The sequence below is a fragment of the Desmodus rotundus genome, chromosome 2 (genome assembly GCF_022682495.2).
Source record: "Desmodus rotundus isolate HL8 chromosome 2, HLdesRot8A.1, whole genome shotgun sequence".
Taxonomy (NCBI): domain Eukaryota; kingdom Metazoa; phylum Chordata; class Mammalia; order Chiroptera; family Phyllostomidae; genus Desmodus; species Desmodus rotundus.
The window spans coordinates 160,974,676-160,993,509 of record NC_071388.1 but is presented as its reverse complement, the minus strand read 5'-3'; the positions used below and the strand labels follow the sequence as shown (position 1 = coordinate 160,993,509).

The following is an 18,834-nucleotide window of genomic DNA, read 5'->3' as shown; positions in this document are numbered from 1 at the left end:
GTTTGCCTTTGTGGAATTTGAAACAAAAGAACAAGCAGCAAAAACTCTAGAGGTGGGTCCAGAACTCCGAAAGAAAGAAAGTTAGCAAGTGTTTTAAGTAGTTAGAAAACTTGTCTGCTGTCTTTGTTTCAGTTTCCGACAACCCACCAGAAGAAGCACCAAGAAAACCTAAGACAGTGAAAAACAAGCCCATTCTTGCCCTTGGAGTAGCCCATGAGTTATATAATCTTAACATTTAAATAGATGTCCTTGAGATAAAATGAAAACTAACGATAGCATTGTTACAGAAGAAAAGAAAAAGAAGAAAGGCTGAATAAAGAAAGAAGACAATATCCAGACAGAATTGTCAAATATGGGTACAAGCAAGGAGAGAGTCAGCAAATTGAAAAGATTCCAGGCCACATCTGAGTCTCTGATATAGAGATTACTGAGAATTAATCACCGTCAAAGAAGAGAAAGTGGGGTAGAACTGCAGCAGCCTGCTTCCCTCAGGGACCACAGGGAAGAGGAAGAGGCGCGTTCCGATGTAAATGCCTAACTCCCAGGTCAGAGGTAAAGAAAGTGGCTCCGAAAAATGACATTAAAAAAGAAGCTTCAGCAGTTTCCAAAGAAAACGAAGTTATTTATAACTTTGAGGTTAGGATTAGTTAAGTAAACTTTTTTTATTTTGTATGTTTTATTTTATAACTTGATATTTAATTTTAAGATTTAGAAGTCTCTACTGAAGAGGAAAAGGATACTGGAGATATAAAAGATGGATCCTTCTTAAAAGCAAAAAAGGAAGTACTATAAGAAAAAACATAGAGACATCAATGGAAGAAGAGGTTGTACCACTAAGAGTACTGTCAAAGTGAGTTGATGGTACAAATTCTATTGTTGCCAATTTACAAACTCCACAAATATTTGAGTTCTATTGGTCCCTATTATAAGAATTGGTCTTGTAGATGGAACAATTGCCTGTAGTCTTTTACAAGTTCTCACAATATTGTTACATGATCTTTGTGGCCAATAGCTGTAAATTCTGTTCAAATCTTCCACGGGAAATTCTCCTCTTGAGTGCACATCTGAATCAATCATTGCAGCGAAGTCCTGCCGCAGCCGGGCCAAGTTCCAACCACGTTTTCAGATGAACACTGAACTTTGACATATAAGATATGTATGCTCAACGCTCCCCCACCAAACAATAGCAGATAGCCATAGTTCAGTGTCCAAGATTACAATGATGGAAATCATCAGATATTCACTTACTTCGGCATACAGTAAATATGGATTTTTGCTCATGAGTCTTTGGGGTTAGGTAGTTCTGCTGATTTGAGCTGGGCTTGGTTGATCTCAGCTGGGTTCACTCCAGTCTGTGATCATCAGGGAAGTCAGCTGGGAGCTGATTGAACCAGGATGGCCGTGGTGGACGTGACTCATCTCTGTACTTGGCCTCCAGCGGTCTGTCCCATACTCACTACCATGGTGGAGGCAGGGTTTTACGAGAGCAGGCAGGAGCATGTAAGGCTTCTTGAGGTCTCAGCTCAGAACTGGCCCGTTCACTTCACTGCATTCTGCTGGTTAAGCAAGTAACAAGCCCAGCAGAGATACAAAGGTAGTGGAAATAGATTCCACCTCCAGGTGGGAGAAGTTTCGAATTACATCCTCGGAGGTAAGGACTCTGGGAAGAGAAGAATTGGGGCCATTTTTGTAATCTCTCTGTCACAATAAGGATGAGACTTTTCTAGGGATACCTTAGTGAAGTTTTCCCTCAGGGTGTCCCCAACTAACCAAACATCCTTCAAAGTGCTTCCTTCATCTTTTGAGTTTGAAGAAGAGGAACACTTCGTTGGATCAAAGACAATGATGAGGTAATATTTTTTGTCAGAAATAATGTAAGAAACAAACAGTGAAGTAACATCTTTAAAGTACTGAAAAATCAAAGAGCTGTTATAAACAAACTATACTAAAATATCTTTTAAAATAAAGGCAAGATAAAGACGTTTTTGGACATTAAAAAGCTGAAGGAATTCAGCATATCCACATTAAAAATATCAAAGAAAATCTTTTAGGCAGAAGAAAATACTATCAGTTGGAAATATGGACCTACCAGAAGGAATAAAGAGCACTGGAAATGGTAACTATGTAGGTACATGTGTAAGATTTCTTTTTCTTATTATTTCAACCTTTTAAAAAGATAATTGATGGTTTAAATGACAACACAAATAATGTAGTGTGGGGTCTACATGCAGGTAGAAGGGAAGCATGTGACAGCAGTGGGGCATAGCACTGGCTTGCTTGGAGGGGAGGCTGAGGCGGGGTGTCCAGGAGCTCTGCCTGCCACTGAATATAATCTTACACTTAGAAGTATTAGAAAACCTGTCTGGGTGGAGGCTGAGTCAAGCTCTCCAATTTGGTAAGTGTGAAGCCAGCATTTTCTTTCCTAAAGAAAAGTAATGAAGGTTTAGATGATTTGTGCATGGATTCAAATATGGATTTTATAAGAAATGGTGTAAGTAGCTGATTCTTCCTTTGCATGTCCCCTCCACTGGGCCCCCCAGCCGCCACTACAGCAGGCTTTGTAGGCAGGTGTGGCTTAGGGTAGGTTAGGGTTAGGGAACAGGCATTCAGGAAGGTTTGCTTTGAGGGTATGTGGCAGGGAACAGACCCGCAAGCTGGCCTTCTTCCTCAAGCCGGGAGGCCGTGGCTACTCCGGCGGCAAAGCTCAATCTGGCTTCGTGGTGCTGCTGCCCAAAGTGAAGCTGCTTGGCGAGTAGTCACCTTCTTAGGGTCTGGGCATCCTCCCAAAGTCCTTTTATTTGTCCCCCAATACGAGAACCTGGAAAAATGCTAAATATCTTCATAATCACAGGGAGACAAACGTATTTCTAAGTATAAGAGCAAAGCCATAAATAAAGAATGTTGTCTCTTTACCAGTCATTGGGAGTCGTTTTGTGCTAACTGCATCAATCAGCTGATTTGCCTAATATTTTCATTGATCTGACCAAACATTTTGACCCCGTGTAGATAGAAAATTGGAAATAATTTCTTCAGAAATTGAGGCTGCAGTATTTGACTTTAAAAATGTCAAGCCTAAAAGTTGTCAATATTAGGTTCCCAAGATAAAATACAACTGAAGGAGGAACTAAGTATAGTCTGGAGTTCATTAGCTATAAAACCCATAGAAAGCTGCCTAGTTCCTAGTGCTTTTGCGCTCTGTTCTAATATATGATTTTGCTTCTAATTCCATTGAAAATGCTGGAGATCAGTTGAATTGTTTATTCAAACTCATAAGTGCAAATTAATTCCTCACTCAACAAAATACTCCAGAAATTACTAATGTTTTGTCCCAAAAATGAAGATTCCCCTAAAAGTTAGTGCATGCTTTTTATTTGGAGAGATGTTAGACTGACAAGAGTCTTAATTTGACTGAATACAATGAAAATCTTTTTAAAAAAGATTTTGTTTATTTATTTTTAAAGAGAGAGGAAGGGATGGAGAAAGAGAGGGAGAGAAACATCAATGTGTGGTTGCCTCTCACGCACCCTCTACTGGGGACCTGACCCCCAACCCAGGCATGTGCCCTGACTGGGAATTGAACCAGCAACCCTTTCGTTCGCAGGCTGGCACTCAATCCACTGAGCAATACCAGCCAGGGAAAAATCTTTTTAAAGAACATGTCAGAAGCTGGATATATTATACTCTACAACCTGTTATCGACCTTCCAAAAAAGTGAAAAAGTCCGAGGTAGAAAATTAAGATTAACATCAATTACATTTCTTTGTGAGACATGTTTTTATCTAAGATATTTGGACTCCAGCACTTCATCTGGGACATGTATATTGCATAGCAGACAAATACTGTTAATGGATAACTATTGTACTAATTTACATGGTTATCATATGAATGCGCTTTTGCAAGTTTATGTTGCAATAAGAAACGTGCACAAATCTCAATGGCTTACAACAACAAAGGTTTATTTCTCATTCATGGAACATGTCAGCTGTGTCTCAGCTCAATATATGTTCATTTCAAGATCCAGGCTGGCCCTGGCCTGTGTGGCTCAGTTGGTTGGAGCATCATCCTATACACCAAAAGGTTGTGGGTTTGATCCTCAGTCAGCACATGTGTGGGAAGCAAACAATTGATGTTTCTCTTCTCTTCTCTTCTCTTCTCTTCTCTTCTCTTCTCTTCTCTTCTCTTCTCTTCTCTTCTCTTCTCTTCTCTTCTCTTCCCTTCTTTCCTCTCCTCTCCTCTCCTCTCCTCTTCCTCTTTCTCTTCCTCTTCCTCTTTCTCTCTCCAAAAGCAATGAAAAAATGTCCTCAGATGAGAAAAAAAAGATCCAGGCTAAAGGAGCAGCACCTATTTAGACCACTCATTATTGTGACACAGGGGAAAGAGTGTAATGGCTGAATCATGCAATGGCTCTTAAGCCTCTGTTGAAATGGTACATGTGGGTCATACCTCACATTTCATTGGCTAAGGCAAATCACATGGTTAAACCTAATGTTAATGTAATGTGGAAGTATGCACTTCTATAGGAAGGGACTGCGAGTCACATGGAAATGTGTAGGATACATAATTTTCTTACAGAAAGTAAAAGTGAATAATTGAAAACAATAATATAAACTGCCACAGCTATTAAATGAGATGTAGCTGATGAGGAAATAATCCAACAGACTGTTATGCTCTGATTATTTAAATTAGACCAACCTGGTTGTTTATGTAATATCCTTGAAAATTTTATCAATGCACTTCCCATTTAAGAATCATGAAACTTCTAGTGAGATACAAATCATTGCTGCTCAGTGCTGTTGTGGTTTTGGGGGTGGAAAGATTGGGATGGTAGGAGAGTCTGCTTAACAGGACCACTAAGTAGTTATACCAAAGGCAGTGACTCTTCTTTATAACAGTGGTGCTCCAAAGCATTTCTTACTTCATGTGACTCACATGTTCTTTTAAAATACAGGGCAGCCACCACCATTCATAGTCCCTATTGCTAGTTGTAACTCTGTCCTTTACAATTTATCCCTGATTTAAAATCTTTTCTTGAGAAGAGCTGCCATTGCTTTTCTTCAATATTCCATGGAGATGCCACATGTTTAAAACTGAATGCCACCCTGGCTGGTGTGGCTCAGTGGACTGAGCTCTGGCCTGTGAACCAAAGGGTCACAGGTTCGATTCCCAATCAGGTGCCTCAGTAGGGGGCATGTGAGAAGCAGCCACACATTGATGTTTCTCTCCCATTCTTTCTTCCTCCCCCTCCCTCTCTTTAAAAATAAATAAATAAAATCTATTTTTTAAAAAAGCTGAATGTCAGTATGTACCCCTGCAGCAGTTCCATTAATCCTGATCATCCTACACCTCCACTTTGGCTCATCCTCTAGGAGCTAGCTGGTTATCTTGATGTCACACACTTGTCCAAGGCAGGAAATTGTTTTTGGAGAGTCCTGCTACTTATAGATTTTTTTAAGTCTTCATTTGTGATTCAAGAATTTTGGTATGATGTCCGACTTTATAGTTTTGGGAAAGAGATTGAGCTCCACCACAATTTTAAAGATCTTAAGGTTTATCTGTTTCTTAATGCCACCACATTTTTCAGTTTCCATTATGGTATGATGGTCTTCCTGATATTATTGCTAAATTTTCTTTATTAGTGCAAGTGAGAATTTTACTCTCCCCCCACAGACCACTGTGTTTAGAGAGATATTGGATGGGATGAGTCATTAAAGAGATTCTGGGTAATAGGCAGACCTAGCAGAGGAGGTAAAGGTGAGGTTATTCATTGGGTTTAGAACTTGCTTTTCCTCTTTGCCAGGCACATTGAGGTTTTCTTTTTTTTATGTTTTTTATACAGATTTTATTTATTTATTTTTAGAGAGAGGGGAAGGGAGGGAGAAATAGCAATGTGTGGTTGCCTCTCATGTTCCCCCGACTGGGGACCTGGCCTGCAACCCAGGCATGTGCCCTGACTGGGGATTGAACCAGTGATCCTTTGGTTTGAAGGCTGGTGCTCAATCCACTGTGCCACACAAGTCAGGTGAGGTTTTCAAAAGATAAAAAACAGCTAAGGAGTGGAAGATCCAATAAAGAGGCATAACTTCTAGACCCAGAGAGTTGGAAATTCTTCTGCTTGCCCCAAGTGGAATGTTGACATAAGATGGAACACGTGCTATGAGCACTAAGATGAATGGAATTGCTGAGAAAGCAAATGTTCTTAAAAGCCTACACGATTCAGCAACAAAGGGGCTTTAAAAGTCCCAAAAGGAACCCATGTACACTGTTGTGGGGATATAAATTGATGCAGCCACTATGAAAAACAGTATGAAGATTCCTCAAAAAATTAATGATAGAACTTATCATCTAGAAATTCCATTTCTGGACATTTACCCCCAAAAAGATATATGCACCCCATGTTCATTGCAGCATTATTGACAGTAGCCAAGGGATGGAAGCAGCTTAAGTGTCCACAGACAGATGAATAGAATACTAATCAGCCATAAAAAGATAAAATATTGCCCTTCGTGATAGCATGGATGGATCTTGAGTATAAAATAAGTTAGGTGGAAGAGGACAAAAACTATGGTTCCACTTGTTTGCAGAATATAAGACAAAAAGAAACTAATGAACACATAAAATAAAATAAAACAAACTCATAGAAACAGGCCAGAATGATGGGTACCAGGGAGAGGAGATGGTAGGAGGGGCAAAATGAGTAAAGGGGATCAAATATACGGTGACAAAGGAAACAAGACTTCTGGCGGTGAGCACACTATAGCGTATACAGATATCGAATTATGTTGTAAGGTGAAACATATATAATGTTCTTAACCAATGTTATTTCAAAAAAATTCCCCTAAATGACTGAGAAAAAGGACCAAGAGTAAAGCCCCATCCTCATCAATGTGAAAGAGATGACTAGCCAAAATTTCTGCAAGGAATTTTGAAACCAGAGAGGGAACTCTCTCCTTTCTGTCTCTAGAGGATTAGGAAGGGGCAGAACTCAAGGAGCAAAGTGGCTGATGGCTAGGGCATTGGCCCACAGCCAGCAGTGACAAAGAATTCTGTCAGTTCTGGTGTTGGTGCCTGCCCAGATCTTACTTAGGCAAGACTGATTGCTGAGCATCTAACTCACCAAGAATCTAACTCAGACTGGTCAGGAGTAAGGCCTGGTAGTGGGGGCTGTGACAGCCAAAGCTAATCTGGGGCGGAAAGCCCAGAAAAGGGAAAGGGAAATCTCGTGCCCCTTTCTCCAAGGAGGAGGGGTTGATACTCTTGTCAGGTTTTAAGAAACTTATTAGACTACAGTTACCTGTGTGCAGGGTTACTGTGATTAAAGATACATTTTCTTCTCTTTATTTTCATACAATGAGCTGACATGGACCTGTATTTAAAACACAGACATTTTACTCCTTTTTGGTACTTCTCCTCATTCATGCATCAGAAGGAATAAAATGAGCTGGAGCCTACCTTCTTGGAGAAGGCTGGGTTATCTTTCTCTCTATGCTTTTCATTAGGTGCTTTACTTCCTGGGTTAAGTTCCTTGCAGGGAGAGGTAGTCTTCCTCGGTCCAGGTTAAACTACCTATATTCCTAAGCAGTTTTAAAAAATCTTTCTTGTGCCCTGGAAATTTCTTTGAAGAACAGGATACACTAACCTGAACATGTTCCCAATCTGGTTTCATTCTATTGGTTGGAGAGAATTAATTCATTCTCCATGGGCAACATCAAAGAAAAAAGAGGCAAGATTTGCAGGGGCTACCAAATGTGTCCAGGGGTGTTCAGGTCTACAAATGGTCAACTTTCAGTTGTTATAAATGTTTGCTTGGGCTTATGATGGGATAAGCAATATACGGGGCAGTGGATTAACAGATAACCCACGCTCTACAGGTGTTTTACATATAGGACTCTTTCATGTGTAAAACTGGGGAGAAAACAGCTGTTCCACAGCCCTTCTTACCCCAGCAGCCCTTTTCTTTTAAAGAATAATAAAAATGTATTGCTCCCTGTACACTCCCTTTTTCTGCTGTCACAGAGATTGTGTCCAGAAGACATGTGATGCCAAACAGTCCATTTGATAAGGGGTGAATAATACAAATTAGTTTGGTTAAATTTCTGAAAGTTGAACCCAACTATCCCATCCCCTTTGAAAGGGGACAGAATGGTGATTTGCACAGAATGGTGATTCGCTGCTGGCCTTCTGCAGCCTCTTTTGTGATAGATGAAAAGACCAGCATCATGTAAATCACTGTAGTGGTCAGACTCTCTGCATACATTGCTCCCTCAAGGAACAAGTCTGTGTTGGCTGGAAGATGATCCATTAACCATAATGGAAACACGAAGGGTGGTAAGGGAAACAAACAGTACAATACAGCCTCACTTTCGGGCTCTCATGTTCAGTGGTGGGACAGTAAGGAAGAGTCATGATGGAGAGCTAACTGCTAGGATCATCGGACGTGCCTACATCAGGAATCTGTTACCTTGTGCCAAGAGCCATGAATCCAGGTGGTACTCCTAGAATTCAGCTGCTCACCAGGAATTGTTCTGCTAATTTGATGGCCTTGTCTATGGGGAGCAGGAAGAGAGGAATGTAACATTGAATTGAGAGCATTCCTGGGGACTTCAAAGAAGGATCAGGAACTGGGAGCATTTACCACTTTCTGATTCTTTATGTCTGATTTACGACATAATTTAGATCCAAGAATTCTCAAAAATGAGTTATGAGTATGATTATTTCAGGTAAACACCTTTGTTCATATCCAATGAGAAGTTAGTGATATTTTTTAGTTTCACTGAAATATATTTCAACATTCAATACTATTGTAGTATCATTATATACTAAGTTATGTGTACTCTAGGAAGAGAAAATTTCTTTTTTTTTTATCAGCAAATTTTTACTAGGGTTAGCTCCAAGGAAAGTGGTGACAACCGGCAAGCACTCCTCCGCAGAGGAGAGGAGGCATTCCTGGCTGTGGAGATTCATACCCTTATCTAAGGGTCCCAGTCTCCCGCTTTACTTTGACAGCCCAGCAAGCTCTTCCCCTTGGTATCAACATCACCAGTGCTGGCAAGAAAGAGTCTGTGATGAGCTAGTTTAACTTGGCTAACAGTTCTTCCAATTCTGGCCAAGCTTTGGACCTTCCCTTGAGGTCTTCTTTAGAGTGCTTCTTCACTGACAATTTTGACTCCTTCAGGAAGATTGCTTTGGATTATTTCCAAGAAAATCTCTGCCTATGTAGCACTCAAACCACTTATCTGAACCACTCGCTCATGGGTGGTCAGAGCTGCATCCAGGAACATTTTGCTGCCTTGGTCCTCAGCCCTAACACCTCCAAGGTTTTGGTGGGCACAGCATAACTTTCCTCCACTTCAGTGGAGAGATGGTTGCAGAGGTTGTGAACATACTGGGCATAAGTCTGCCAGCGCCATGTTGTACACAGTAGGTGAATGTCCAAAACCCCATGCTCATAATCTGTCCCCGAATCAATGGGTCTCACTTCCACTTTTCCCCTCTTCTTCTTGGGCTCTCCTTCTTTAATTAGGTGCTCGTATCTTCCAATGCCATGGGTGGATTTTGTCCTGTAGTGCCAACTGGTCCTCAGCAAAATGCCACGTAAGGAACAAATGAGATTCTCTCCTGAAGTTTTGAATCTTAAGAGGGGAAAGGCTTGCTTAAAAATGATAGCATTCTTCAAACACAGCACCTTCCCTAGAGCTCTGTTCATCATTTGCTGTGGTAGCCTGTTATTATGTAAGCTGAAGGTCAGCTCAAGCGGCTGCACTCCCCTGTCAGCTGACCGGAAGTGAAAATTTCTTTTCCCAGAATTTCTTGCTTTGAGTGATGGTTGGAGCTAATATTATGTAGATAAGTCGGTAACTATGCCAATACTTAGAACTCCACAAATATTTATGGAATATATAGTACTTGAAAAGTGGGTTGCAAGGTGAACCAAGTTATGGATCCTGTTGGAAAAGAGATTAAGGTCTACACATCAAAATATCCTAAGAAAATGTCAAAAAATGTAATGTCCAACTTAGAGATGGAATCGCTGGGTCACATGGAATTTTGTTTAACTATTTGAGGAATTGCCAGACTGTTTTTCAAGATGGCTGTACTATTGTACATTCTCATCATCAATGTATGAGAGTTCCAATCCTCTGCATCCTTGTTAACACTTGTTATTGTCCATCTTTTTCATTACAGCCATCCTTGTGGGTATGATGTGATATCTCATTGTGGTTTGCATTTGCATTTCCCTAATGACTAAGATGTTGAATGAGCATTGTTCATCTGATTATTGGTCATTTGGATGTCTTCTTTGGAGAAATGTCTAATCAATTCTTTGCCCATTTTAAAAATTGGGTTGCCTTATTATTGTTGAGCTATCAGAGTTCTTTATATATTCTGGATACTAGACTTTTAGTACATATATGATTGGCAAATACTTTCATCTTTTCTGTGGGCTGTCTTTTTACTTTCTTGATAGTGTCCTTTGAAGCACACCCTTTTTTAATTTTGATGATGTCTAATTTATCTATTTTTTTGGTTACTTATGCTTTATGTGTCATATCTAGGAAACCATTACCTAATCAAAGGTCATGAAGACTTACCCCTATGTTTTCTTCTAAGAATTTCATAATTTTGGCTTTTGCATTTAGGTCTTTGAAGCATTTTTCATTAATATTTTAATATCATGTAAGATGGGGTACACCTTCATTCTTTTGAATGTGGATATCTATTCCATTTTCTAGAAACTTTTGCTTCTATTTAAAATATGGAAAGCATTGATAAAGGAACTAATATGATTCTAATGAAATATGGTATTAACAATAAACTGAAAACTCACAACTCCTGATTTGTAGGTTCATGTCCAAGTTACACTGGTTCCATATAAAGGGAAACTACTAAACCTCCTTTGTTTTACTTTGAAATCATTTGAGGATCATAGATTTATAACACTCCCTGAAAGACCAGTTCTCTATAAGTTTTGGTAGTTCTTGTAGGCCATTTTTAAAGAGTAAACTGCTTGATCTGACTTGGAATCTTCAGCTGGTACAGTCAACCCTCTGTATCTGTGGGTTCCACATTTATGGATTAAACCAACCATGAACTGAAAAATGCATATATATGTGTATGTTAGTGCTAATGTGTACTATGCAGTTAAACTTATGATGGTTGTGTCTGTGTTAAACAAGTACAGACTTTTTAAATGTCATTATTCCCTAAACAATACAGTAAAACAACTATTTACGTATCACATTATAGTAGGTATTATAAATAATCTAGGGATGATTTAAAGTGTGTGGGAATATGTATGCAGGTTATATGCAACTACTACACCATTTTATACAAGGGACTTGAGTATCACTGGACTTTGGTACGGGGGGGCGGTCCTAGAACCAGTCACCTGTGGGTACTGAGGTACGACTATAATTGGTGTTCTGAACATGATGAAGCAAGCATAGTGAACAGTATATTTTATATGTCTTATTTAAGCATTACTGTTTCTCCACAATTTAATAGCAGTAATCGGACAGCCAATATTTTAGTTGTACCCTCATTTCATGCATTTATTCTATTGTCTTTAATCTACTGTAGCTGTTAAATTTGAATCCTGTTCTTCTATCACCTCTAATGCTCTCTTGCCTGTTTGTAGCTAGAATATGTAGCTATTTTATTCAGAAAGGGTCAATGAAAGTATTCATTCTAGCAGACAAAATATGTCAAATGAGTAAAGTTTGGCTTCATCTACCTCATTTTTGAAATTAGTGCAATTGCCCACTTAGCATTCCTGGTCAAGGAAATATTGGCTGCCTTTGAAAATATTGTAGAAATAAAAGCAGATACAGCAAAAGAGGAGGGAAATGAAGACATCTGTAATAGTGCCAACAATAAGAATAAAGTAAAAAAAAAAAAAGATACAGCAATGCACTTATTTTCCACAAAGACATTCAGACCTAAAGCTTTTCTCCACCTGGCTGCTGCGGAACTGGCATTCTAACAAGCAGATGCTGTAAGCAAGAATGTGAATTATTAATGCACCAAAGCATTGGCACCAACAGACCACAAAATCAATTCTAAAAATTCTTTTACATACATAGTACAGATTCTACTGTGGCACTGTGTGCTCTAAAAGCTGTGGATACATTTTAGAAAACACCGATGAAGCCATTACTGCTCTGTCCATTTGTTCATAGTATATATCATTATTCAAGAAACTTAAGAACCATAATGATGGAAAATCACACAGAAAGAAAAGAAAAGGACCATGGACTCTGTCAGAAACAAGGGCTACATTTTTATTCAAGAAGGCCCTAATGATGGAAAATCACAGTGAAAGGCAGAGGCGACACTGGATCCCATAAAGGACCTGACACACTAGTAGGACAACTAGAAGGACAGTCATAGCAGACGTGTAAAAATAAAGAAAAACAAAATTAACGAGACAAGCTGGACTGGGGCTGACACACATAACAGCAACAAATCACAGTGAATTCTAAAGATTAATTTCAAAGAACCTCCTGAAATAAGCAAGGAGACAGACAGCATCAATATTAATGAAGTTGAAAGGGAACTCCAAAAGAGCCACAGAATAAAATGGCACATGAATGTTTTGTTTTCAAACGGATTATAGATGGGATCACAGGACCATCATGAAAATGAAGGGACATTCATAAGAACATCATAACAGGGCCAGCTGTGTGATAAGCAATTACAACATCAGTGCTAAAATCTCCAATGTAAAAGAAAAACATCAATGTTGGAATAAAAGAAAATGTCAACAGTCTGCAGAGGAGAGGTAAAAGAAAGTGAAAGAAAGATTTTATTGAGATTCAAGAGCCAGCGCTTTGTCCATATCGAATGTCTTTGATAAAACAGACAAGAGGCATTTGAAGAAAGAGCAGATTTGATTCCATCTTGTACTGCGTTCAGTTTCCCTTCAGAGTGTCAGCTAAGGCAGCCCTGGGATCAGCCCAATGCTTCTACTGCTTGAACTACTTGCTGGTTGTAAACTAGATGCTTTTGGAAGCTGTAGAACTTTGATGGGCTCCTAGAGTTCTGCAGATGTATCTCTCATGCATCCTTGCAAACAAAAATTTTTTAAAGATTTCATTTACTTATTTTCAAAGAGAGGGGAAGAGAAGGAGGAAAAAGAGGGAGAGAAACATTGATGTGAGACAGAAACATCAACTGGTTGCCTCCCATACTCTCCCCAGTTGGGACTGAACCTGCAATCCAGGCATGTGTCCTGAGGATGAAACCTGCAACCTTTTGTTTTGCACAATGATGTCCAATCAACTGAGCCACACTGGTTAGGGCAATAAATCTTTAAAATAAATATTTTAAGTGTGTTAATAGTGCAGGCTACTTAGAGGAGTGTTACAGTCCAAATTTTTATAAAATGAAGGATTTGTTCTTAAAAACATTTTTTATTGATGTTAGAGAGAGGGAAAGGGAGGGAGAAAGAGAGAGAAACATTGATGTGTGAGAGATACATCAGTTGGTTGCCTCTCCCATGCCCCCAGCTGGGGACCCAGCCCACAACCCAAGCATGTACCCTGACTAGGAATCAAACCCATGAGCTTTGGGTTTGCAGGACAGCACTCAAGTGAGCAACACCTGCCAGGGTGAAGGATTTGTTCTTGAAAGGCACATTACCACCTCCCCCTTGGTTTGATGGGTTGCTGACCTCCGGGTTGACAGGTCCAGGGTCTGTGTAGCAATGTAGTTGTGGCAATTCCACTTGGCATTTCTATGGTGTAGGGGTCCCACAGAGAGAGAATACAATACCCATTTCAAGCCTATTCTCTTCCTATAGCTCTACAACATTTATGATTATAGGTTGTTGAGTTTTTTAAACCATTAGCTGAGCCAAAGTCTGTTTGCAGGGGAAGGAAGGGTAGGGGGAGTTTCAATTTCTACCCACAGTTAGAAAAGAAAGTCATGCGTGGCACAAAACAGTCTGTAGGGTTGGTTCTTTGTCAGTCTCCCCCAAAAGAGGGGTCAGAAGTACAGGCATTTCTGGGAAACTTAAACTAAGGGGCCCTTTCATTATACAAAGCTTTGCTTTCTGCATTAGCACAGGAAATAATATTAGTACTGTTGTAATTTAAAAATGTGTCCACAGCCTTGGCCTGTGTGGCTCAGTTGCTTGGAACATCATCCCATAAACCAGAAGGTTGCAGGTTCGATTCTCAGTCCCTCTCTCTAGAAATCAGTGAGCATGTCCTAGGGGTGAGGATAAAAAAAAAATGTGTCCACAGATTCTTTAGTTTTCTTCCCTTCAGGAGCTGGTACTTAATTTTATTCCCCCTCTCTTTGATAGTGGGCTGGATTTAGTGGCAAACAGAATATAATGAAAATGATGAAGCATGCCATTGGAGACTAGCTGGTGTGGAGGAGTCTTCTGAGCTTTCTCTTGAATCACTCACTCTGGGAAAGCAGTGGCTGTCTCCTGAGGCAATCTCAAGAAGGCACTCAAGCAGCACTGTGGAGAGGCCCATCAGTCCAGGAACTGATCCTCCAAACAGCAGCCCGCAGAAGTGACTGAGGCCTTCTGTCAAGAACCATGTCAATGAGCCATTCTCTAGTCCCAGTCAGTGTTCAGAGGGCTGTAGCTGGTACCAACATCTTGAATACAACCTCATGAGAGTCCTGAGCTAGAATCCCTTAGCTGTACCTCTCCAAATTCCTGACCTACAGAAACTGTGTTATAATAAATGCTTGTTGTTTAAGCTGCTAAGTTTGAGGGTGATTTACTGTGTGGCAGTAGATAATGATACAATCCCTTACCCTTTATTTATGGTATGTATGTGCCACGCTATGTGTAAAACTTATAAGAGTATGAGCTTCTCTACAGAGGTCTAAGATGTCCAATTTCAATGTATATATGAGTCACCTATTAAAAATGCTGTTTTCTGTAGCTCATTCCCTGAAATGGGGCCTAGGAAGCTGTATTTTAACTAGCTTCCCAGATGATTCTGATGCAGTTGTCCAGGGCACACTATTTGGGAAATGTTACTTTAAGTCTTTACCTCTTGCCTTCAGAAAATGCACATCTTTTAAGTAAGACCTTATAGGCGTGTTGCTCCTTTTCAGAAAATAATTGCATTGTTATTTTAAAAACATTACCCAAAGACTGTATTGGAGTTTCTGGAGAGAAAAGGAACTAGTGCATTCTGATGAGAAGGTATTTGGAGACCAACAACTCCTCAGAGCAGACCATGTAAGCAATCATCTTCTTGCTTTGGCCGACACGGTGGGTGCGACCCCTGCACTACCCAGGGGATTTTGGAGTTGTACTTAGGATAATCCTATGGGCAAAAGCCTAGACCTCATTTTGTTCACAAGTTTATCTAATTTTTAGGAGGGGAGGACAAGGCCATCTCAGAGGTGCAGAGAGTTACCACCATGGTAGATCTGAAGGCCCCCCAAAGCCTTTGCCCATAGAAATGCCCTCTACTCTCACAGAATAGCTTCATTCTCTATTTCAACCCTGCATTTTAAAATATAAATACTTTTAGGATAAATAACATTCTTAACCATATTTCTCTAAAAGAGAGTGAATGCATCAAAAAAATTATTTTTCCCTGTCATTCTTAGCTGGGAGTTAGGGAGGTGGAGACACAGAAGAGCTGTTTATGATGCCTTCAATCATAAGGAGCGCCTTTACTTGATGTATTTCTTTAAAAAGGAGACATGCTTCTAATTATAATCAGAAGATGCCATCAATTGTAATATACTTTTAAATTTCTAAGGTATTAAAATCTAAAAAAATACATCTTAGAATGGACCAAAAAAAGTATTTTAAGGCCAGCAACAGTGGTTATCAGTCACTTACCACTGGCTGGGAAGAATGTAGGTGATGAAACTCTTTCTCATCGTTGTGTTTCAAAGTGTTAAGGATTATGACAGAAAGTAATATTAAAATTTTTAACTACTAATGGAATTATTATATTGTTTGTGCTTAAAACCATAGCCCCAAATAATTCTTAATACTTCTTAATTTTTGTGATCTCACAACTTAACTAGAAATCATCAAAATGATCACAGTGCTTAATACATGCAAATATATATTTTTTCTTTATAGATGCTTTTTGTTTCATTCATGGTCTCTGATAACACTGGACCCTCAACAGTGCTAGCAAGGGTTTGGCAAAGGTTTGAAGTAGGGTTGTTGGGGAGTGGGAATGGGGGAAAGAAAACAATAATTTTGTAGCCTAATGATATCATTAGTAGAAGATGATCTAGTATATGATTCTATCTTTCTTTACTGGGCTCTCCCAATTAAACTTCCTGTTCGGCTTCCTTACCACTCTGCCTCTGACTGTCAGAGAAAGTAGATGTCTTTGCAATACACCTACAGCTTACACGGCATTTATAACCTCTATTTCTCAGTGAAAGAGACACTCACCCTCCTCCTGTGTAAGACCAACCCCTCCATCTGTGCCCTGGATTTTCACTGTCTTCTGACTTCTCAGAGAACTCATTTAAATTGTCACTGCTCTTTCCTGTTTTTAACTTTAATGAACCCATCTCTACTGGCTCCTCTATCCACATTTAAACATCCTCGAGTGTGTATCATTTTAAAAGTTCTTTGAAACAAATACAAAGTAGTGAGCACAAATAAACTGAGTAAAATTATAAAACTCAGGCAGAGCTTAGATGAAAGATCCTGACTCCTTCCACTGCAAAAAGCATCTTCCGAGAGAGCCTCTGTGACCCATATGTTAACTATTCATTCTTTCAAAACAAATATTTGTTAAGCACCTTCCAGGATTGTAGTGGAAAGCTGGAAATGTTTTCATTCACCAGAAAAATAAAACTTGGCTCCAAATTTCCAACTGGAATGTATATTTTTCATGACCTTCCTAATTAGAAAGTTAGGGAGAAAAGCATGTTTTCTTTGTAGTCGGGAAAGAGTTACCATAAATAAGGAGTGAAACCCTTACCACTGGGATGAAGCCTTCCCACCAAGGCCTATTCTGTTCCTCATCAATAAGAAACAGAACTAGAAGCATTACAACTTTTAGAGATTCCTGACATTAAAACATTTCTGTGCTCAAAACAGACAGCTGTATTCTAGTATACTTATTCTATAGTTAAAAGTGAATTAATGCAATTTAAAGATCCAATTTCCTTTAAAAAATGGCATCAAAAATACGAAATACTTTTCTGGCTGAAGACATGCAAGACCATACATGTACACTAAAAAGTACATAACATTGCTGATAGAAATGAAAGAAGACCTAAATAAAAGGAGAGCTAAACTTTGTTCATGGGGTTGAAGATGCCAATTCTCCTCAAATTGATGTATAGGTTCAAGGCAATTCCAATAAAGAAAACCCAACTCAGCAGTCTGTTTTATAGAAATTGACAAACTGATGCTAAAGTTTATATGGAAAAGCAAAGAACCTACAAGAGATAAAACAACAACAACAACAACAATAAATAAAGTTGGAGGACTTATACTATTTATTTTCAAGATGTGGTGAAGCTGCACTAATCAAGAGAGCGAGTAGTATTGGCTCAAAGATAGACACATGGACTAATGAAATAGGGTAGAGTCCAGAAATAGGCTCACATCTATATGGACATTTGATGGACAAGTGTATAAAGGCAATTCAGTGAAAGAAGGATAATTTTCCCAACCAATTGGTGCTGGAATGTAAACGAGGTCTGTCCGGAAAAACTCCAGCCATTGTTAATATTATGAGAACAGTTTGTACCTCAATATAACCTGGAAGCCAAGGAGAGTGGACTGGAATGCGCATGTGTGAACAATGTTGACTTAACTGCACTAGTCAGTGGGGGTGGTAGATACCACTGACTAAGCATGTGTATTGTGTGGCTATGGCATTCAAGATGACTGAGTGGAGCAACGAATCTGCATCAAGTTTTGTGTTAAGCTTGAACATTGTTCCTAGCTTAACAATGGAACATTGTTCTGTTGTTCCTTGAACATTGAACATTGTGGAAACTATTTGGATGATTCAGAAGACCGCAGCAATGGGCAACTGATGATTGGCAACCAATCACCATGTCAATGTGTCCACTCGTACATCATGTTTCATGCAGACTTTTTTTGCAAAACAGCAAATCGCCCAGGTGACTCAGGCCCCCTACAGCCCAGATTTGGTTCCCTGTGACATCTGGCTTTTCCCAAAACTAAAGTCACCTTTGAAAGGGAAGAGATTTCAAACCATTGATGAGATTCAGGAAAATATGATGGGGCAGCTGATGGAGAGTGGGAGAAATGTGTGAGGTCCCAAGGTGCCTACTTTGAAGGGGACTGAGGCATCATTGTCCTGTGTACACTGTTTCTTATATCTTGTATCTTCTTTAATCAATGTCTCAATTTCTTTTCTTTTTTAAAAAGATTTCATTTATTTATTTTAGAGGGGAAGGGAGGGAGAAAGAGAGGGAGAGAAACATCAATGTATGGTTGCCTCTCATGCACTTCCCTACTGGGACCTGGCCTGCAACCCAAGAATGTGCCCTGACTGGGAATCAAACCAGCGACCCCTTACTTCACAGGCCAGCACTCAATCCACCAAGCCACAACAGCCAGGGCTCTTTTCTTTTCTTTTAAAGATTTTATTTATTTATTTTTAGAGAGAGAGGAAGGGAGGGAGAAAGAGAGAGAGAAACATCAATGTGTGTTTGCCTCTCATGCACCGCCCCCCCACACCGGGGACCTGGCCTGCAACCCAGGCATGTGCCCTGACCAGAAATCAAATCAGTGACCCTTTGGTTTGCAGGCTGGCACTCAATCCACTGAGCCACACCAGCCAGGGCTCTATTTGTCATATTATGTATGTGGCTAGATACCTTCTAGACAGACCTTGTATATAT

The 18,834-nt window shown here is 39.7% G+C and overlaps 1 pseudogene; it reads right to left on the bottom strand.

The window, feature by feature from the left end:
• Positions 1 to 9,067: 9,067 nt before the first annotated feature.
• On the bottom strand, positions 9,068 to 9,703 carry LOC112305715 (large ribosomal subunit protein mL48 pseudogene; annotated as a pseudogene).
• Between the last annotated feature and the right edge of the window lie 9,131 nt (positions 9,704 to 18,834).